Source organism: Rattus rattus, chromosome 2 (genome assembly GCF_011064425.1).
Source record: "Rattus rattus isolate New Zealand chromosome 2, Rrattus_CSIRO_v1, whole genome shotgun sequence".
In the NCBI taxonomy this organism is placed as follows: Eukaryota; Metazoa; Chordata; class Mammalia; order Rodentia; family Muridae; genus Rattus; species Rattus rattus.
Window position 1 is genome coordinate 160,847,784 of NC_046155.1, and position 22,116 is coordinate 160,869,899.

Consider the following 22,116-nt stretch of genomic DNA (forward strand, 5'->3'; position numbering starts at 1 on the left):
TCAGGGTGGGGATGGTCAGGCCACAGTCGCGCTATGGTTATCTCAGAAGCGCTGAGGACCGGGGCTCTGAGGTTAATAACTTGATGGGTATTTTTCAGTTGTTTTTTTTCTCCTCCAAGGTGTGCGGGCATGTCCCTCACACGGCTGCCCTCTGGCTCTGAGTTTCTTTCTGGGTTCTCATAACCTGTACCAAACATGAGAGCAGGGCTGCTTCCTGTTAACGCCTTCAGTGATGCTAAATTTGTGGGTGGGGGTTGGGGCTGAAGCTCAGGGGCAGAGTATGTTCCTTGCATAGGAGACACCTTGGGTTCCGGCCTCATAAAAAAGAAGATAAGTTAATATGTTCATAAGTCAAAGCGAAAATGCACCTTGAATTTTCTCTCTTTCCTTCCTTTCCTTTCCTTTCTTAGGATAGAGTCTCATTGGGTAGCCAGAGCCAGCCTTACACTCACTCTACCATAGTGGTTTCAATAGGTATGGCCCCTACGGACTCACTGGTGTGAACGCTTGGCCCGAAGGACGCACGGCCTTGCTGGGAGAGGTGTGCTACTGTGCAGGCTTCGAGGTCGCAGATGCTCAAGCTAGGCCTAGTGTGGCATTCGCTTCTGCTGCCCGTGGATCAAGGTGTAGAACTCTCAGCTCCTTCTCTAGCACCATGTCTGCCTGAACACTGCCATCATGTGTCCCGCCATGACAATAATGGACTGAACCTCTGAACCGTAAGTCAGTCCCCATTAAATGTTTTCACCTTTTAAGAGTTGCCATGGTCATGGTGTCTCTTCACAGCAATAGAAACCTTAACTAAGACATCTATAGTTCAGACTAGCCTCAAACTCACGATTCTCTAGCCTTTGCCTTCTAAGGGCTTGGATCCCGGGCATGAAGCATTGTGCTAACAAGCGATTGAATTTTCGTACGTCCAAAGCAACGCCATGGCCTATGGATGTGAGTGGACTTCCCATCCCATTTCTTACTGATGCAGATGCTCACGATGGACCCGGAGCTCATCAGTGCTGATGGAGGAAGCCTTTGCAGCTTCCAAGCTCTGAGTCCTCAAGAGCACTTGAGTAGAGGCTTCCCTTACAACCCTGCATGGCAGAGGGTAAAATCAAGGGGTAGCTTGGTGAGCAAATCGTTTCGAGTTATACAGTTTGTACAGTGTCAGAGCTGGGCTTCAAAACTGGCCTGCCGACCTTGGCTGCGAAGTCCACACTCACGGAATCAGCAACACTCACCGGCTCTACAGTGTCAGGCTGTCCCACCCTACCCATCACTGGCTTAGTGACATTTATAATATCAGGACTTTGCAGGGGGAACGGCATCGCAGTCCTTTGAGGAAGTAACTCACGGGCAGGCCAGCTATGCTTCACTTGTATCAGAGGAGGGATGGGAGTGGAGTCTACAAGCCAGAAGGTTGGCACGCCCCCTTCCCATCCCCCATTGTGGTAGGCTTGGAACCGGAGGATTCCAAGGGTGATATGCTAGCAAGTTCCATGACACTTAGTATTCTGAGGTGAATTGCCTTCTAACCGTAGGAGAATTGAGGCAGAGCAAGGAGTTACTCAGGCGGATGCCGATCTCTATAACACACACAGAAGCATCATGGCGAAGATGAACAGGCAAACACCACCTGCAGCTCCTCTGGAGGCTGGTGTGACGGTCGGATCCTAGTAGGGATTTTAGAAATACGGGTAGAGAGTGGGAGACAGGCAAGTTTCAGGGAGATTAATGAATCAGAGGTTTTTAGAATGGATAAAAGGCAGTAGTCCTCACAAATGACAAATCGCAACGACTATCGAACAGGATATAATATTAAGATCATCTGACAACAGGAGACATCAGAGAGGGGAGCTCTGGGAGGGAGTGTCCGGGTCAAGGGGTATTTAGTAAAAAGACGGGAGGGGATCCCCTTGGGACTGTAGCAAGCAGCTACAACAACCTCACTGGGCCACGATGTTCTGTGGCTGCTTCCTCGGCAAGGTTGCCCCTTGGGCTTCTGGGAATGGAAGGTGTATGCTACTCAGAGCCAGCAGCTGGAGAGGAAGCCTGGGCTGCAAAGCACCAGGAAAGGTTTCCCCCACTGTTGGTTCCAGCAGCCACCGTCCACCCAAGCCTTCACACTCCTACAGATGACGGAATGGAAGGGGGCAGGGCCCTGGGGTGCATTTACTCACCACTCCTGAGGGAGGGGAGTCAAGGGGGTGTCTGGGAAGGGAGTATCCTGGTTCCTCCTAAACTTATCTCAGGCGAGAGGACACATTTAGCCTCTGAGACTTAGACAGTACTCAGTAAGGCTAAGGGTGAATGTTTATTGGGCCTGGGTGTTTTATATACATCCCGAGCCGTCTTTATCCGTGGCTCTTAAGAGACACAGCCATCATCTCTGCCTCACAGAGAGCGGGTGAGCCAACTCTCAACTGCCTACTCTCTACAAGCCAACATCATCACAGAATCCATGAACCAAGGCAACCCACTTCCGAGGTCCATGGGGACTTTAAATGTTCTAGGAAAGGATTCATGGAGCTGAGGGAGAAGGAAAGGAGAGGGAGACACGTGAGACGACATTTCAGAAAAACGAACAGCGCACGTTAGGCTGGTAGGTTCTGACCCAGCCACACTTATGGACCATTTGTGCGTATGTGGATCACCTGATTTAAGTCCCCTGGGACTGTCTTTGGCTGGAGTTTGTTTTCTCCATTAGAAAAATAAATGGATACATTTCCGTGTTACGGCACAGAGTTTGACCTAGCTGTGTGTACGGCATGCCTGTGGCTCTAACGTGCTTTAAGCTAACGTGCTTTACGTCTCCTGGGACTGCCATTGGGCACAGCTTGCCACTGGGCTAGTATGGGAAGCGTGAAGGTTGTGTGATGGTGATGGGAGCCCGAGGGGGTCTATCGTGCATCTTGGGGGTGCCGTGTTCTCCTGAGCTGGCTCTAGGCGGCCAGGGACAGCCCAGATGCAGGGGCTTCTTCAGGCTCCGGATTTTAAGAGCCCTGGCTTGAAGCTGTTCCATTTGGGTGGGTTTCCCCCTAGCATTTGGTATGGAATTATTACCAAATGCTAGCAAGGAATCCTGCCAAATGCTGTATATCAGCTAAAACCAAACTCCTAAACAATGAAATATTTATAATAAAAACAGACTCCGGAGAGGGGCACAGATTGGGGTGCCCAGCTGCTGAGGGTCCCAGGTTAGTCTTGCCAGCTAATCCATCCTTGGCCATCCAGACCATGCGTTCCAAGTGGTGTGGATTGTGACTGGGCAAGGTTGCTCTCAGGAGGAGATCAGAATCTGCGGGTAGTGCTGCTACCTAGAATCCTGGAAGACACAGTCGTTCCCTTCTTGGGAATCCTTTCTCCGTGCCTCTTCATGGAGTGTTCAGCATTCAGTAAGCACTCAATAAATGCTCACTGCATGCAAGCGAGCAGACACTTCCAGGGACAGCCGAACCTGAAGCCATGGGGGAAAACCACAGGGAGTGAGACCCCAGACAGCTGCAGATGCCAGCCAGCACCGTAAATTATTTTCATGTAACATTTTCAGATGGAAATATTCCTAAGATGAGGCACAAATTTCTTTTCCCTCTTACTAGGAGAATGTGGAACACCATTAACCTTTCTGTAATGGTTCAGGGTTGCTGCTGCGAGCCTCAGATGCTGAACAGAGGTAACGCAGCCCTCGGGGCTCATGAGGCATGCAGAGTACTTGCCCTCCGCTAATGGCTGGGCTTGTAGAGTTCCCTCTAGTCACAAGGCCTGTTCCTTAGCGCCTTGGGGGGGGGCTTCTCTCACTCTTAGGCTCCTGCCTTCTGCTCTTATGAGTATGGTCCTCTTTCCATCCCTAAATGACCATCTCTAATTAGCCTTGGACCAGAAAGCAGAGATCCAGGCTTATTCTGATGATGCATGACGTAAGCCTTCACCTGCCTTCTTAGAGTGCCTCAGGGGCTTCAGTTAAGTGCAGAACCTGGCTTTGCAAGCCGCTATTTTGGCCACTCAAAGTCATTCTTGCCTTTCTGTTTGATTTACAGCCGTATCTCAGACGAGGAAGGTTATGCTGCTGTGAAAAACCATGGCCTCCCATCAGAGGTGACCAGGGACATCCTGAAAACACAGGCTCTAAGTCTCTAAGTCTCCATGTGCTTGTGAGTTTGTGTGCCTTTTCCAGAGACCTGTACTTTCTAGAATCTTCCTCTTTGATCAGGACAGGAAATAAACATACCCAGGAAGAGATGGTCGAGTATGGGTCATGTGGTTTGTACATACCCATGGAGGTAATATTGTTTGAATTTGAGCCTGTCTGCGTTCCAGAAGGAAATCAATGCCCAGATGAGGGATACCTGAAGGTATCCACACGTGTCTATACATAAATGAGAGAACCCGTAAAGGGTGGGAAAAGCTCAGGGACTTGAAGCTAAGAAAGCCACTCTATCCCTCTTGGTGCCCTTAGCTAGAGCACAGGGATTTGACAGAGCCCAAAGTCAGAGAACAGAGGCCTGTGAGCTCCAGGAGGGATGATACCTAGGACTGGAGGCAAGAGACAGACACAGCATGCACTGGCCTACTGCAGGGCTGGTGGGCAAACCCCAAACCTTTCAGTCTCAACTGTCTCTACTTCACATTCATTGCTGGGCTGGTCTCAAAGCCAGAGGTCAAGAGAGTCAGCTAAACCATGGGGTTCATAGATATCTATGAAGATCAGCCTCCTGTGGCCTAGAATGGGACAGAAGAGAAACTACAGATGAGATGATGGTTGAGAGGAATTGCTCAGAGCTGTTGCAAACCAGGCAGGCCCCAGGAGCACTTCAGATGTTTCCTTGAGGCTCCTGTCTCTGACCACGGGCACAAGTCACACCAGCGGGGCTCAGCCAGCTGCTGGTGAGAAGGGGATGCTGGGTAGCCATTGGACCCATCTCCAGCACAGAGAGGTGAGTGTAGAGGTGTCCTGCTGTATGCTCTCTACACCAACAACTGTTCCTTCCTTATGGGTAGGGGATGGGGCAGGGCTGAGAGGCGGGAAGTGTACTCTAGCATCCCAAGGGCTCCTAGTTCCTGCTTCAGCAAGAGATAGAGATCCAGCTCTTGTGCCCGAGCATTTGTGACAAATGCTAAGGAGAGAAGAAGAGAGGCTCAGGTGGTCTGCACTGCCTGAGCAGGGGCCTAAAGTGATCCAGACACGAGAACCTCCTCTTCCCTCCTAGGGCAAACTGCACTAGGGGAACAGGTTGTAGAAACCTGGTAGGCGGTGGGCATTCTTGTCCTTGGTGGGTGGCAGATGGGTGGGTGGACTACAGAGAAAGGTTGAGCTGGCTATGCACCGTCATATCCAGGGCTCAGTGGAAGAGCTTTCTACAACTGGGGTAGGTCTCCCTCTCCTCTAGAGCTCTGCCCTAACCTTCTTTAAATCCAAGTCATGGGTGTTCTGTGATACACATGCACCCCACTTTACACAGGATTCTACCGTGTAGTCCAGGCTGATCTTGAATTGCGGATCCCTTAGCCTCAGCCTCTTGGGTGCTGGGGTTACACATGTGCATGGCTAAGCCTGGAGTTCTATCTGTTTTGTGTTGTTTTTCCAGGTAGACACTTAGCTCCCCTGCTTAGTGAGTTGCTGGAGCTTTGGGGCTTCTCTCATGTGAGCAACAATAGGAAAGTCAGCTCCTGCTGCTGCAGCTTTGAAAGCACGGATAAGTAATTTATAAACTATCTTCCTGTGGCCTGCAGAAGGCCAAGGGAAAGCAGGTGGAGTCTGGTCACAAAAGCAAGTTCTCTCTCTAAGACGTGGGAAAGAGCGAGCAAGCATTCTGAAGCATCTCCTGCTTCAGCCTGACCAGGAGAGCACTGGTCAGAAGCCAGGCGTGGAGACACCTACTCTGTGTCCATGCTTGTTCTTGGGGACGCTGAAGCTGGGGGATGGCCTCCAGTTTGAGGCCAGCCTGGCCTATACAGTAAGATCCCGTTTTTGGAAATCACACAAACATCTAGGTGACAGAGGAAACCACTGGCTTGAGCGTTTACATTGTGGTCATTCAGAACCCCCCTCCCGCCTCCAGATCTGATCTGATCAGTTTCCCCACCAGCAGCATCTGGATGCTTGCGGAAATCAGAAAATATGGCGCCAGCATTGTTCTCTCTGTGACTTAGTTTGCTCTCGATTGCTCTGATAAAAACCACGATCAAAACAGCAACTAAAGGGAGGAAAGGCTTTAGTTCAGCCTATAAGTTACGGTCAGTCAGCAAAGGAAGCTGAGCTAGAAACCCAAGGCAGGAACCTGGAGGCAAGAACAGAAGCAGAGGCCTTGAAAGAACGCTGCTTACTGGCTTGTTGGCAGAATTAATATTATGAAAGTGATTACCTTACCTAATGCAACCTACCTATTGAGCATAACCTCTTTTAAAACCCCGAAGACATTTTTCTCAGATCTAGAACAATCGTAGACTTCATATGGAAGCACAAAAGACAAGGATGGCTAAGGCAATCCTAAACAAAGTAAAGTGGTCTCTTCTTGTCAGCTTAACACAAACTAGAGTCACCCGAGAGGTGGGCGCTTCAGATGGGGAATGCCTCTGTCAGATGGGCCTGTGGCCATGTCTGTGTGGCATTTTCTTGATGGTTGATATGGTTGATTAATGGAGATGGGGGACCCAACTCACTGGAGAAAATGCCGCCTCTGGGGAGGAGGTCCTGAGTTATATAAGAAAACGGGTTGAACTCGTGCACAAGAGGTTTTTTCCATCTCCCCGAGTCTTCAATCCGTTTCTTCAGTATCTTAAAGCTTTATTGTAGAGGCCTTTCACTTCTTTGGTTAGATTTGTTTCCACATCTTTTGGTTATTGTAAAGCCGGCATGAATGAGCTATTTTTCCCAACTTCTTTCTCAGCGAGTTCTTTATTGATGGGCAGAAAGGCTACTGATTTCTGGATGCTGATTTTGTGACCGGAAAGTGTTTATCATGTCTCAGCACATTCTGGTGGAGTCTTTAGGGTTTGTCAAGCACGGGGCCATGTCATCTGCAAATAGGGACAATTTAGACTTCTCACCCCTTGTGCATCCTGTGCATTTCTTTCCCTTGTCTTAGTGTTCTGGGTCAGACCAAGGTCATTGTATGGAGAGACCGTGGAGTAGGTACCCTCTGCTTGTTCCTGATCTCAGAGGAAATGCTGTCTCCTCTTCTCTATTGAACATGACGTTGACTAGAGTTTTTCTCATGTGTGGTGTTTATTATGTTGGGTCATTCTTCTATTCCTAGTCATGCAAGTCTTGTCTATAGGCATGTTAAGCACCGTCAAAGGCATTTTAAGCATCCTGGCATGTTTAGGCGGTCTGGCCTTAAGTCTCTTTATGTGCTGAATTGTGTTTACTGACTTTGGGATGTTGAACCAAGCTTACACCCTTAGAACAAAACCAGCTTGGTTATGGTGTGGTCTTCATGAGCTCTTGAATACAGCTTGCAAGAATTTTGCTGAGAAACAAATCTATGTGCACCAGGGAGACTGACCTATAGTTTTCTTTATTTTATTCTGTGATTATTTGGTTTTGGGGGTAGGGCGATGCTAGTGTCATAGAACATGCTTCGTTGTATGTCTTTCCCTTCTATTTTGTAGACTAGTTTTGGAGCAAGAGTAACAAAAAGCATAGAGTAGTTGTACGAAAACAGACATGCTGACCAAGGGAATGGAAAAGGACCCAGAAATAAACCTACATGACGACAGCCACCTATTTTCAACAAAGATATCAAAATATACATTGGAAAAATGACAGCCCATGCAGAAAAATGAAAGTCTGTAGACGCATGGTTCTCATTCCACCATACAGCAACAACCTTAATGCTGGCCCCAACTTTAATGCTGCTGTGAGAGCACACGCAGGACATTTTAGGACATGGGCATGGGTAAGAGTTTCCTGAACAAGACTCCAGCAACATGGAAATAATCCCAGGAACTAATGAGCTATGGGACATTAAAAGCTTCTGCACAGCAAACGGAGACATCGCCAGAGTGAAGATCTGGTCTACAGAGTGAAAGGAAAGCTTTCATCAGTTATACACCAGACAGGGATTACTATTCAGAACATATTAAGAATTATAAACATTCTCCAAATAGTGAATATATGATTTCTCCAAATCATATAATAAATCAATGGGCTAACAAACTGAATGAGCACACACACAGACACATGCACACAATACACACACATACACACACACATATACACATATACACACACACCCACATACACACACATACACATATACACACAAACACATACACACATACACATATACACACATACACATGCACACACACATGCACACACACATGCACACACACATGCACACACATGCACACACACACATACACACACATACACATGCACACAGTACACATACACACACATACACATGCACACAGTACACACACATACACACACATACACATATACACACATACACACACCCACATATACATATACACACATACACATGCACACACACATACACATATACACACATATACACACCCACATACACACACATATACATACATATACACACCTACATACACACACATACACATATACACACATACACACACACATAAGGAGAGAGAGAAAGAGAGAGAGAGAGAGAGAGAGAGAGAGAGAGAGAGAGAGAGAGAGAATCTCCAACAGATATTTGAAGAAGAGTTCAACATCCTTAGCCAACAGGGAAATGAAAGCTAAACTGATTTGATATTTAGTGAAGATGTTTAAGAAGGGCAAAACCAAAGTTAGTTTAGTGATAAATCCTAGCTGTATTTTCACTGCCAAAGTAAAAGTGAGCTCTGTATATAATAGTGTTTGTGTTTGAGAAAGAAAATGTAAGAGTATGGTGTCTTCAAAACTGCACTCGGAGACCATGAAGGAGTCACCACGAACCTCGGAGCAATGGCAAACCTTGGAGGTGGGCAGACAAAGGTGTGGCCATTCCTATTGCGTGATGAAGCCCCGAGGTTCACTGCCCAAACAACTAAACATGCCTGCCCTGCTCTGAGAGTCCATCTCACCCGAATCCTAATCCAAAGGCTTGTTCTCAAGAGAGCAACCCCTGCTGGGGAAGGGGTGTGGAGGAAGAACCCTTATTCATGTTAGCGGGGGTGTAGAAAGGTTCAGCCACCACCACTCCATGTACACACTTGAAAGACTCTAAGTCAACGCACCACGGAGACACTTTCCATGGCCATGTTTTACAGCTGTATTGTTCAGAATAGCCAGGAAGCAAAGCCTGCCTAGATGCCTACCAGCAGATGGATGGATAAAAAATGGTGGTACACAAAGACAAGGGAATTCTACGAGGCTGTAAAGAATGAAATGATGAAATCTGCAGGAAAATGGGGCACACTAAGCTAGATTTGTAATAATAAATATTGTGGGCTGGAGAGATGGCTCAGCGATTAAGAGCACTGACTGCTCTTCCAGAGGTCCTGAGTTCAATTCCTAGCAACCACATGGTGGCTCACAGCCATCTGTAATGGAACTTGACGCCCTCTTCTGGTGTGTCTTAAGACAATGACAATGTACCATGTACTTACATAAAACAAATGAATATTGTGTTTTCTCTCATATGTAGTATGTGCATGCTCCTGTGTGTGTGTGTGTGTGTGTGTGTGTAAGTTTTGAAGGTATAAATGTGCTATTGATAGGAGAGAAAGAGATCTTAAAGAATTCTGAGAAGTGAGAGGAAGAGAGGCAGACGGCACATGATATGAAAATAAAAGGTGGGAATGATTTGAAGGGAAAAAGAAGACCAGTAAGAGGTGGGCAGTGGGTTGGAGGGAGGGACATAGTGGGGAGACAAGATAAATAATAATAAAGTATAATGTCACGTGTCTACAAAAATGCCAAAGAAAACCCATTACTTTGTGCTTAATTTAAAAGGGGGGGGGAAGATTAAATGGGGTGTTGGAGAGTTAGTTCAGTGGTTAGGAGCAGTTGTAACACAAGCACAGGGCCCAGGTTCCATTCCTAGCATTTTCATGTAGCTCGTCTATGATCCATTTTCAAGGATCTGATGCCCTCCTCTGACCTCCACAGAAACCAGGCACAGAGCACGTCACCCACACATGCATGAAGACAAAGCACTCGTGCACATAAAACAAAACAGACAAAAATTTAGAAAGCTAAAAAGGATTTTATCTGCAGTGAGAGCAAGACAGAGAGACTGGGACTGAGGGTGGCCAACATGTCCCTTAGTGTGGGTCAGTGCGTGCTGGACGCTGAATGAAAGACAGCGTGGTCTAAACAGCTGAACTAAAGGCATGGGGCCCACTCGGTGCTATTTACTGGGGAGAAGAAAGGATTGCAGAACAAGTGTCTATCATTGATGCGCTGCTCAGTGGGAACTCTGTACAAAGGGTGGGCGAAGTCCCAACTCAACGTGAAGTTAGCTTGCTGAAGGTCTCCCAGCTTTGAAATGGCGGGACTGGGATTTAAACTCAGGAGGTCAACCATAGAACCTGAGCTCTGCCACTCTGTGGGGGTAGCACTTCTGTCTCTTTTAGAGAAATAGAAGACTTACCACTAAGGGCAAAGATAATCCAGGAAGTGAAACGGTGGGGTGGGAAATCTGGAGTGGTTTCTTATCTTTTTCTTCCTTCCTTCTATTAAATTTTTATTTCTTATTTATGTGTATGTCTCTGTCTCTCTCTGTGTCTCTTTGTCTCTGTCTCTCTGTCTTTCTGTCTCTCCCTGTCTCTATGTCTCTGTCTCTCTGTCTCTGTCTCTCTGTCTTTCTGTCTCTCCCTGTCTCTATGTCTGTCTGTCTCTGTCTCTCTTTTGTCTCTTTTGTCTCTCTCTCTTCTCTCTCTCTCTCTCTCTCTCTCTGTCTCTCTCTCTCTCACATCCCCTGGAGCAGGAGTTACTGGCAATTGTGAGCTGCAAGTGCTGGGAACCGTACTCTCTTTACCTCAAAGCTGTCGTTCTAGCTGTCCACTTTGTTTTCAGACATGGTTTCTCTTTAGAACCAGATTGATCTCAGATTCACTATGTAGCCCAAGCTGAAGCTACATCCTGCTTCAACCTCCAGAGTTCTGGGATTGCAGGCACCCGGTCTTCCCAATTTAGTAGCAGAGCTGAGTGTGTAGAAACTATCTCCTTTCTGTTACTGACAAGACACATCCCTTCCCCAGATCGGCAGCCTGGTAGAGTGATTCAAGCCAAGAGACACATTGTGTCTCTTGAAGCTCAGAAGGTGGTCTTTTTCCCTCCTGGGGAAGTAGAGTGGTCCTGGGGGATCACCAGTGTGGAGGGGGTGAAGCTATGGATGTCAGAGCCCTGAACCACTCCCAGAACTGGAATGACAACTTATGTACGCTAAGTGTATCTGCCTAAGGAGACATCTCTATTCATGAGGTGTAAGATATGTCCTGGAGTCCCTGTTGCATAAAGGGACACTTGAGAGGGAGAGAAAGAGAGTTGGGGAGTCTTTGGGGGAAGAAATGTGGCAACCTCAGTCCTCCTGTGACCCCTCTAGGTTCATCTATTCACGGACCCCCAGCAAACAAACAGGTTTAACCATGTACATGGTCACACCAACGATTTTTGTCTTGTTCTTTTGAGAGTTGTTTTTATAGTTCAGGTTGGCCTTACATTTGTTATCCTCCTGCCTCAGTCTCCAGAGTAGGTGCAGTATGTGGTGTCATCTCTCACCACTCCAGTGCTTTTAAGGGAATAAAGTGATTAGAAGCCATTTAAAGGATTCAAAAATAAGCGGTCATTTAAACAAGCCTCTTCTTAGTAAAGTATTACATAGCCCTAACAATCATACTTTCTAAGAATTTGATACTTAGGGATATCCCTGCTGTTACAAACTCAGAGAACAGAAGCAAGGTGCAGAGTATTGAGAGAAAATGATTCAAAGTGTGTGGAAAATTTTCTGCAGAGGAAAGTGCATGGAGAGAAGACACAAGCGCTCTAGGGTGAGATGGAGTTTCTGGTCTTCTGGTCCTTAGTCAACTGTTGCTTTATTTTAGAGAAGATGACCACTCATTATTTGAAGTTGCAACTAATTTCTGGTGGCATCAACCCATTTTAAATAGTGCTGTATAAATTCATACATCCGTCCGTCTGTCATCTGTCCATCCATCCATCCATCCATCCATCCATCCATCCCTCCATTCATCTACCCATTTGGGAATAGTGAAATACAGTTCTGACTTTTTTGTTTCCATTAATAAACTTTGACCATTTCCCAAGGTTAAATCAAGGCTGATACCCAGCATCTAGTAAGGATCATCTACATGTTAAGTATGATTCATTCATTCTTTGATTCTTTCCATAAACATTTCCTGGAGTGTGCCAGGGTCTGGGCCAGATATAGGGTAGAGAGACCAGCCAAGGTTGGGGTTTGATCTCTCAGAAGCTCCACTGATCCTTCGGTCCTGCCAGGTCCATGCCTGAGACTCCATGGGGACTCCCTGGACCATGCTCACTGGAATGTGTGAGAACCTTGGGTGCATATGCACATACAGCCTGGTGGAGACTAGCCAGGGATTTAAACACATCCTTCTGAGCCTTTGGCTTGTCCCCCACACCACACCATGTAATTCAAGTCAGTCCAGTGCCATCAATGGGTGCCTTGCTCTCAGTACACGCCTGACTATCTTCACCTAAGTCTTAGACTGAAGTCAGTCCTTTGGTGGTCTTTTGATGAGTCTTCCCTGGCTTTTGCTATACTATTGACCAAAGCTGGAGAGGTCTGTGTTCTTCCAGGGCCCAGGGAAGGCAGAGGCCATGAGTGTGGCATAGTTGTTTTTATGTGCATTTTAGTAGCTTTTTAGCAAAGTTATGTTGGATAGAAGGTGACTAAATTCCGCATTTACCCAAGGGACCCTGGTGATCACTCTCAATGACTACACGACTTTCTCAATATTCAATCACTGTGGTTTCTAGTGAGAACCTTTTAAAAAAGATTTATTTATTTTATGTATGAGTACGCTGTCACTGACTTCAGACACACCAGAAGGGGCATCGGATCCCATTACAGATGGTTGTGAGTCACCATGTAGTTGCTGGGAATTGAACTCAGGACCTCTGGAAGAGCAGCCAGTGCTCTTAACCACTGAGCCATCGAGTAAGAAGCTTTACACATTCACACCCCCTCTGCCCCCAAGTTGAAAAAGGGAAAGAAAATTAAGGTAAAAAGCAGAATGTGAGTGAAACAAGCTTTTGATCTCCGGATCCAGGAAGCTGAGGCAGGAGGATTGCAGCTTTGAACATCCTAGGCTACAAAGGGAGGTCCTGTCTGAAAAGGAAAATAATCAAGGGTGATAGGTGGAATTTTAGAAAAGCAGGTGCCAGATGGCTGTTGTGGGCTGAGTGTTGAATGTAGGGGGGCACCGTGGGAGTCATTCACACCTTAGTAAAAGCAACTCGTGAGTCCCTACCAGTGCTGTAAGGCAGACTTTGATCCTTCCATCCAGTTGACAATGCTCACCAGGCACTCTGGAGCTGGTGGAGGGCTCCTCAAGTCCCAGGTCCTCTGCAGGCCATGTTCTAGCTGGAATGTACGCAAACTTAAGGCGTGAGGGTGATAACCCAGGCTGGACCTCCTCAGGTTGAGCAGTATGGGCCACATGCCCAGTCTCAAAAGAACCAATGTCCAGAGAGGCGTGATGTACTGATTGGTGGGGTCTGCTCCGTTTGGGGTTTTGTACTTCTGACTTAAAAGATGGCATAGCCATTGCCTAAACCCCAGAGCCAGTGAGGCACAGCCTGCCTTTGGACGATGTGGTCTGATTTTGTCATCTTCAACGTTCGAATCCATGCAACTGGGCTACCAGAAGCAAACATCATAACGTTTGGAGGGCTTTCTGCATTCACAGCTATTCCAGGGTTCACAAGACCTGTAATAGCAGCGTAGACTCTCTGAGATGCTCCAGTGTCGCAATTAGAATGGTCCAGGCCTCAGCCTCACCCGGAAGTAGACAGGTGACAGTAGTCGAATCTGTGTTAGTTACCTCAGCCTCTCTGCGGTATTTTTTTTCTTTTCTTAAAGCCTATATAGAAACAACTTAAAGGACGCTGGGCACGATGGCATGCCTTTCATCCCGGAGCTCAGGAGGCAGAGGCAGGGAGATCTCTGTGAGTTTGAGGCCACCTGGTTTAAATGGTGGTTTAAATGTGAGTTCCAGGCCAGCCAGGGCTACAACGTAAGGAGGTTAAGATTTATTTTGGCTCATGACCTCAGTACATTAAGATGGTGAAGGCTTGGTGGGAATGTGTAGCAAAGGTTCATCACATGGGCCATTCTACAGAAAGCAGCCCGAACAGAAGAACCAGGATTGGTATAATCTTCAGAGCTCCCTGACGCTAGGGCCTATTGTTACCTGCCAGCCCCCACCTCCACCCCCAAGAGCTGCAAGTCTCCCAAAAGAGCACAGCTATCTGGTATCCAAGGGTTTAAAACATAACCCTGACTCAGATTCAAGCCATAACCCTATAGCCTTTGAATAACTTTCCTTTTAGAGAGGGTCTCCCTGTGTAACCTTGGATATCCCAGAACCCAACAGGTAGGCCAGGCTGGACTCCAAGGCTCAGAGATCATCCATCCTACTCTGCCTCCGTAGTGCTGGGACGAAAGGGGTAGGCCACCATCTCCAGATTCCATTGGCTAACTTATACAAGGACACCATGAAAGCATCCAGTTGGTCTTGTTTGTACCTAAAGCTGGTGCGATCATTCGAAGGCAGAACCACAAATGCACTCTTCTTTATTGCTTACTTCAGAACCTGATTGTCCCGAGACAAGACATCGTCTCTGAGCTGGCCCTGACAAGCATCTCTTTCAGTTCTGGAAACCAGAGCCCAGACTTTACAAAAGTTTAACTGTCTTCCTTAGAGCAGAGGTAAAGTTCAAAGCGAGGCACGCCTGCAGGTTTCAGAAGCATCTCCCAAGGCCGTGGTTGCTCCCTCAGTGGGAATGGGATTGAGGGCCACGCTTTGCTTTTCCTTCCTTGCCCCAGCCTTAGTTTTAGAGCTTTCTCATGCCAACCCAAAGTATCCCTTGTTCTTGTGAGGTGTTAAGCACATGACAGGAGACCCAAAGCAAACCAAAGTAAATGAAAGGAGATCCCCTATAGGCAAGGTGGCTTTGACTTCGGCTCTCGTTCAATTTGGGGCTCATACAGGGCCAGTAAGTTGGTTTCCCATTTCTACCATTGTTGGGTTTGGCATCATCCTAGAGCCCCTTACCAGTGGGTTCCGGGGTGGTGCTCTGCACACTTGATTTCTCAGTATTGGTAAGAATATGAAAACTATAACCATCTAACTGCTTCAATCCTCCACTCACCCATTAAAAACAAATAAAATGGAACCCAGATTGCCTCTGATTGCACCAGCATAGATCACATGCCTAGTCCTGGTCCACTCAGTGTCTAGAGGGGTGAGAAGTTCTGACTGGGCAGACCCTGAGGCCAGCTGCCTTAAGTATGAGAAAGGAAAGGAAGGGGTACCCCTGGAAGAAGGGACCTGTTATACTCAGACAGATATCTTGCCTCTCATTAGAGCTGGAAAAGAGGTTAACTTTCTTTTCTCCTCTCTCAGTTTTTCTTTTCCTCCTCTTCTTCCTCTCTACCACCTTTTTCCTTTCATCTTCCTCCTTCTCTTCCTCCTCCTCCTCCTCTCTGTGTTCCCCCTTCCCAGAACCCAAGGGACAGTAGCTCTTTGGCCTTTAAAAAGCTTGCTTCATAAAATACTGGAAGGAGTGAGGTTTTCCTTGGAACAACAGCTCATGGCAGGAAAACCGAGCTGGGCAAAGGCTTTTTACAGAGGCTCACCTTCCACCTTCAAGGGCTCCTGCTGTGTCCTAAGCTCGAGGGAGCCTTTGAAAGGGTGGTCTTCTCATATTGTGGAGCCCACCACAGAAAGCTGCACCTCAGCCTTTCAGGGGTGAGCCTAGATATGGAGGCTCAGCAGCATAAGGAACTCTTCATCAGTGCAAGGAGCGACTCCAGGGTAGAGCCCAGGTCCTCCAAGACGAAGAGAGTCCAGGTGGAAGAGGCCACCCCTGGACCAGCGGAGATAAAGAAGCAGAGACTGTGCAAAGTCAAAGACTCCTCTGGGTCTCTAGAACAATTCCCACCTGACCTACAGGACCAGCATAGGTTTCCATGGGAAACCACAGGACAGGGTATTTTTATTCTGTCTATGCCATTTCTTCGTGACGTTGGCCACCCTCTTTTGAAAGATCCCATCCCTGAGTGATTGGAGGGGTGTTGAGGATGGCTGGAGATCATCTATTTGCAGATAAGAACATTGAGATGGGGGAACTTCTCCCAGGAGTGTCTCGATTCACCTTTGCCCTTAGCTCATCGCCCTACCCCACCCCTGAGTCTTTAGTGATTTAGTCTCTTGGTCACTAGCAATGACTTTCTCAATGACTATACCATGGAGGCAGAGTTGTAAGGAAAACTAAGGGTAAAGAAGAGAAATGTACAGAAAAGTGGAAGGATGTTGTGTCAGGAGCTCCAGAAAGCTGTTAGTTCAGGTGCATGAACCATCGTTCCTTGTGAGGGTATTTAGAACGGCAGAAGTCGGAGAGAATGGGTTACTTTCAAAGGGGGTGGATTATTTGAATAAGGGGTTTACACGCAGGACATCAAGAAGTAATTTCCTACTGCTATTGGGAATCCACCTGGGAACTGCATATTGTGAGGTAACAGACCCAAAAAGGGGGGAATTGATGGGACCTTCTTTATTGGGAAGTATTTAAGGATCATTTTTCCACCCCCTTAAATGTCAGACCTCTGCTTACTGTGGCCCTCCACTCTAGCCTTTATCCCTTCTGCATAACAGAAGCGCAGTGAGTCTCCCCTGGCACCCCACCTTGTCAGGAACGAGGTGACAAGCGCTGCAACGCCGACAGGGGGCGCCGGAGAGCCCTGGCCTGAACTCTTCTGGTCCAAGCTGTGGGTCTCGGGTTCTCAGGTGGTGGGAAGTCGCTGTCCAGCGGATCCAGACTCACCGGGCCTCTTAGAAGCTCCACGGACCCCAAGTGACCCCAAAGGAGTTTCCACGGGCTTTCTAGAGAGCAAGGAGTGGTCTTTTCTGGATGTACGTGCTCCAAGGGTTGCAGAGGGGTGCCGAGGCCGCTGGAAGGGGAATCCCAGTTCAGTATGGGTGGATGCCTTCCGGGGCCCAAGGATAAGATCAGAATGCAAGGCCAAGGTGTGCTGACCGGTGCAGGGTTAGCAGGAGACAGAGACTGCCGCCCTCGTTCTATCCCCTAAAAAGTATCTTTTCTACGAGTTCATACGGACCACTTCCTTTCGACCTGCTCGGGGCTTTGTCCAAACTGTCACTTATGAAGAATCACTTGACTTACAGTCTCAGGTTCAAAAGACCACAGAATATAATCAGTCGACCCAGAAAGAATTGAAATAAAGAACACCAACTCTACTCCCACAGAGAGAGTGCTATCCTTGATAATTCCCATAGAATAAAGGGGGGGGGGATCCCAAACCTTCCATTTTGTCCAGATAGAGTTTTAAGCACATCAGATAGGAGAATACACACTTAATTCCTAAACTTTTTTTTTTTTTTGGTTGGCAGGAGATACACACATACTTACATCCATGCACTCTTGACATTCTTTAGGCCTTCAAGAGCCTCAAGAAACTAGCTTGTCATCTGTTCCAGGTTCTCCTAGCCAGAAGGGAGGGGTATAGAGATGTAAGAAGGCGAGAGGGAGGGAGGAAAAGAGAAAGGTACTGGCATTCTTCAGGGCCAGTTTCCAGGATGGGCAGCAGTGACCAGGCCGGTGCCCACTGCCCAGAGCTGACAGCCAGTAGCTTCTTAGCGCTGGAGCCCACCAGGCCGGAGGCTGGTGGCTCCTCCCAAGTTTCTGAGCCTTGTCCTCACTCTGGAACTGCTGCTTGCCTCTGAGTGGATCCTTCCGCAGAAGCTGAAGCTGAAGGGGGTGGTGGGCAGGCTGGAGAGAGCTTTCTCTGGATCTCTGCGTTTGATGTATTGTGGTGCTGGAGTTTAAAACACTCTAGTCATCTGGAAGGGGAACTTAGTTCAGACAAGTTGGGACCTGTATTACCTGAATCGGTGCTTAAGTGTCTCAGTGGCTGGGTGTTTTGTATACTCAATCTCACCCCTTCTTAACCAGGCACAACACAGGCCTCTTCTCTCTCCCATCTCTTTATTTGCCAACTCTGTAGGGACCTTGTCCTCCTATCAGCACACCCAATGCCACATGCCAGCCTTTCTTTAAAAGCTGCTCGATGGTGTCTATGCACACTTCTTTTATTTTTATTGAACCTTTTCTCTCTCCCTCTCTTTTTCTTTCTTTTCTTTTTTTCCCACCCATAATGACACCAGGATCATTATATAATCCCATAACAAAGAGGCTTTTGAGGCACCAGCTTTTGTCAACTCTAGGACAGAGCATTCGTAATTGCATTATTCGGCTTCCCCCCCATCTTTCCCCGCGTCCTTGCTTCACAGCAGCTCAACCTCGGCACCACTGAAACCCCCACTTTGTTACCTCGGCTTGTATTATTTACCCAAACGTTCGCCTGGAGGACCAGCCTTGCAAAGTTGCCTTTAAAAAAGTTATTTTGTTTCGTAATTAAGTCTCGGAGCCCACCGCGATGATTATTCTGGACCCATAAGGCAGAGAACCTGCATGACGTTTTTCTCGAAGTTTAATTACCGTATGCTAATTTCCTTGCCTACTACGTGATTAATTAAAATCATATTTTCATAATCATTTGGCACTAGTATTGTTTTAGAATTATCATGATCTCCTAAATAGTGTCTGTAAATAAAGTCGCCTCTAATGGCAGGCGCGGGAGGCGAGGCTGAGGACCTCTCGGTGTTTGTATCGCGGCGATTGGCAACATAACGGCCTTATTTACATTAAATACGCCACAAGGTTACAGCGCGGATCAACGTCATTTGATCGCTGATGACTCCCTTAAACGCCCGGGCTGTGACTGATTCTCCACGTCCCGCTGTCCACCGAGATTCACCCGGGAGTTTTTTTTTTTCACCCCAGAAAAGAAACAGACTTTAAATAGTTTGAGGAGCAGGTAAGAATTACGCGTTTTCCTCTCTCCCTTTCCGTCTCTCTCTCTCTCTCTCTCTCTCTCTTCTCTCCTCCTCTTTTCCGTGGCAATCGCTCTCTGCCTCTCGACTGGATAAAAAATTCTTTAGTTAAAGGCAGGAATGCAAAGTAGTGACAAGCGAAGGGGCTGATGTATGTCTCCGTAACGAGTCTGACAATCAGAATGTAGCTCTTGGAGAATAGATAGATTTTAATAAGTGTGTTTACATGAGCTCAAGGTCAGAAGCAAGCTGCGCTGTGTTAAATGGTTTCTTAGTTGCTAGACAGAGAGAAAAAATGGACGACCACACACCATTCTTTGTAGATTATTATATCAAGGGTTCAGTCTCCGGCTCATCAAAGCTAAATGCTGAAAGACCTATCTAGTTGCTGTGAATTACGCCAGGGCGACAATGGAGATCCTTTTTAATGGTACAATGCATTTCACCTACCAGATAGGGGGAGGCCGAGCAGGGGATGGGATGTCTGCTGGGGTTGGATGATGAGTATCAATGAACGGGGCGATTCTGAAATGAGGTTGATGAAAAGCGAGCCTGCCCTGCTCAGGCTAGGCTGAGAGCAGTTGGCCGGGCTCTGGCGAGTGGGCGACTGAGGCGCGCGAGCTGGGCGCCCGTCCCCCCTCAGCCCCGGAAAATGATCAAGTCAATCATGTGGACATGTTTCATTATTCATTGAACACAATCTTTTACAACGCTCGGTTTACGTGCCCGAGTTTGCTCCCGACGCCCGCGTTTAATGTTTTAAGGTAAGGCAAACAAAGGTGGTGGGGAGGCCGGGGTTGGGGGTGGGGGCGGCGGAGTGGAGGGGCGCGCGGGTGCCAGGTGGTGGTGGGGGCGGCCCTGATCTCTGGGAGGTGGCAAAGTGAGTTTGGACACTTGGCGTGGTTCTCTACCCCCCTCGTCCCCTCCCCCTCCCCCCACCAGGCGAGGCCTGTAACCCGGTTGCTTCTCACCCCATCGCGATTAAAAAATATGGTCTAATTAAATATCCGTGGCTGTGACGTTGGAGAGAGAAGCTGTCAGCGGGGGTTAAGAGGAAAGGGGGGGGGTATGTGGAAAAAAAAAAAAAAAACAGGAGGAGGAAAACCGAGTAGAGGCGGCCACCCGGCATCGAATGGCGCTGGAGAACTTCGGCGGAGAGCGGGACCCGCGCCCCGGCCGCCGCCTCCCCACCGCAGCCGCAGTCCCGGGACCGTTACTTTGAAAGGGAGTCCCGAGGGCCGAGCGCTCAGAGCCCCAGTGGGATCCGGCGTCCACACGGCCTGGCCCGCGCCTCCCTCCTGCGCTCCCAGCCTCTGCTCGCAGCCGGGAAACTTTCCGCAGGGTCGGGGGCCGGGGGAGCCGAGAGAGAGGGGAGGCTGCGCGGCGGAAACTTCTCCAGCGACTTTACCCGTTTGCTCCAGTGCCGGGGCTGGGGGGGGGGCGGTCCCCGGCTACCTTCGCCTCCCCCGCCCCGCCATCGTGCGTGGTGCGATCTGCACTACCTGGGAATCAGGGGGTAATTGGCAATTATTTTATTTTTAAAAATCAAAGTTAGCTGATGCTTACGGGGTGCCTAACTTGCGGTTGTAGAGAGCGGCCAAGACCTGCCATTTTGTGTTTGCATCGGCTTCCTGCGTCCTAAGAGCCAGGCAAGGCCCTGCGAGGTGCCTGGGGGGCGATCCCGGGACCCCGAGACCTTAGAGGCACCGGCATACGTGTGCGCCGCCCTCAGCACCTGCCCCAGTCCGGCCCAGGTCCCGGGGGCCCGCGGGGGCCTGAGACACAGAAATAAATAAATAAGTAACAGGTTATGGAGGGAAATGAGCCGGCCAGTCCCGAGCTGGAAACGCGAGGCCAATCAGAGTGGAGGAGTGCGGCCGAGTGTGTGTGGAGGGGGGTGGCAGGGGAGTGGGGTAGCATCCAGGAGAGGGGGCCACTGGGGGGTGGTCCTGGGAAAAGCAAGATTTTTTTTTTTTTTTTTTTTTTGGCGGGAGGGGGGGGGTCTCATCCTCAGCCCAGCCCAAGGCTGGAGCGAGAATGAACGTCGCTAATAAGCCTTTCTGTTTGCTTCAAGACATTTTTATTTTAAATTTGAAGATGAATTAAGGAAAACAGTCGTAGGAGGGACTCGAGATGTATTTTAGGCAAAAATATAATAATATAAAAATAAAAATAAAAGAGGGTTTTCTTTGATGGGTAGAAGTGTCCAGATCTAGATGCTCCCATCTGTTGCAATTTTGCAAACAATTACAATATAGATTATCTCCACATATATGGAGGTATGAGAAGTGAGGGAAGGTGGAAATTAGCGCTGTGGAAGTTAGAGAAAGGAAAGAGGAGAGGGGGGAGGGAGGGGGAAGAAGGGAGGGAGGGAGAGAGAGAGAGAGAGAGAGAGAGAGAGAGAGACAGAGACAGAGACAGAGACAGAGACAGAGAGACAGAGAGAGAGAGAGACCCTCCCTTTAACTCCCTCCGAGGAAATTCCCTCAAGGTTTCTTTCTCTAGGGACAGGTGGAAAGTTAAGTGGCCCCCATTTTTCACTCCTGATTTGTGAGTCCTTCTTGTTTGTCCGCCACTTGGCGAGCGCACACTCAAGTCCCGGAGTTCTCTCCTGGAAGGATGCAAGCGTGGAAGGCTGGGGTCGGTGCGGGCAGAAGCCAGGGGCTGGGGCCTGGGAGGAGCAGGGCGGGGTCCCGGCCTGGCGCGCGGGTGGCAGCGGTGGCCGGGTTTTGTTTGCAGGATATTGTTTTGTCTAACGGGTGCCTCGCAGGAGACGTGATTCATCAGCCGCCTTAGTTTTCACTTGAGCGGAAAATAACGGCCGCTACGCGCGGTTCCTGCCTGCGGGGCTCGAGCGCGCGGTGCGAGTGCAGCCTTGGAGGTGCGCGCGGGTGGGCGGCCCGGGGCACCGGCTTTAGGACTAGCGGGCCAGGCAGGGTGAGTGCGCGCCGAGCTGGCCTTGGGTTCCTCCAGCGCTTCTCTGGGCAGCCGCCGCCGCCGCTCTGCAGTTTAGCAGAAATCCGACAG

At 48.6% G+C, this 22,116-nt stretch overlaps 1 protein-coding gene and 1 pseudogene across 4 annotated transcripts in view; one reads left to right on the forward strand and one right to left on the reverse strand.

The window, feature by feature from the left end:
- Positions 1-22,116, reverse strand: part of LOC116893360 — a 545,263-nt pseudogene that overhangs the window by 331,466 nt on the left and 191,681 nt on the right.
- Positions 18,823-22,116, forward strand: part of Znf536 (zinc finger protein 536) — a 464,620-nt gene continuing 461,326 nt past the window's right edge. The window contains exon 1 of one of the 4 annotated variants that reach the window (XM_032893829.1): positions 18,823-19,073. The gene's annotated coding sequence lies outside the window, so the exon portion shown is untranslated. Of the gene's footprint in view, positions 19,074-19,247; positions 19,520-19,571; positions 19,854-21,606; positions 21,730-22,116 lie in introns of those variants that run through there. The other 3 variants (XM_032893833.1, XM_032893830.1, XM_032893834.1) reach the window with 3 other exon arrangements.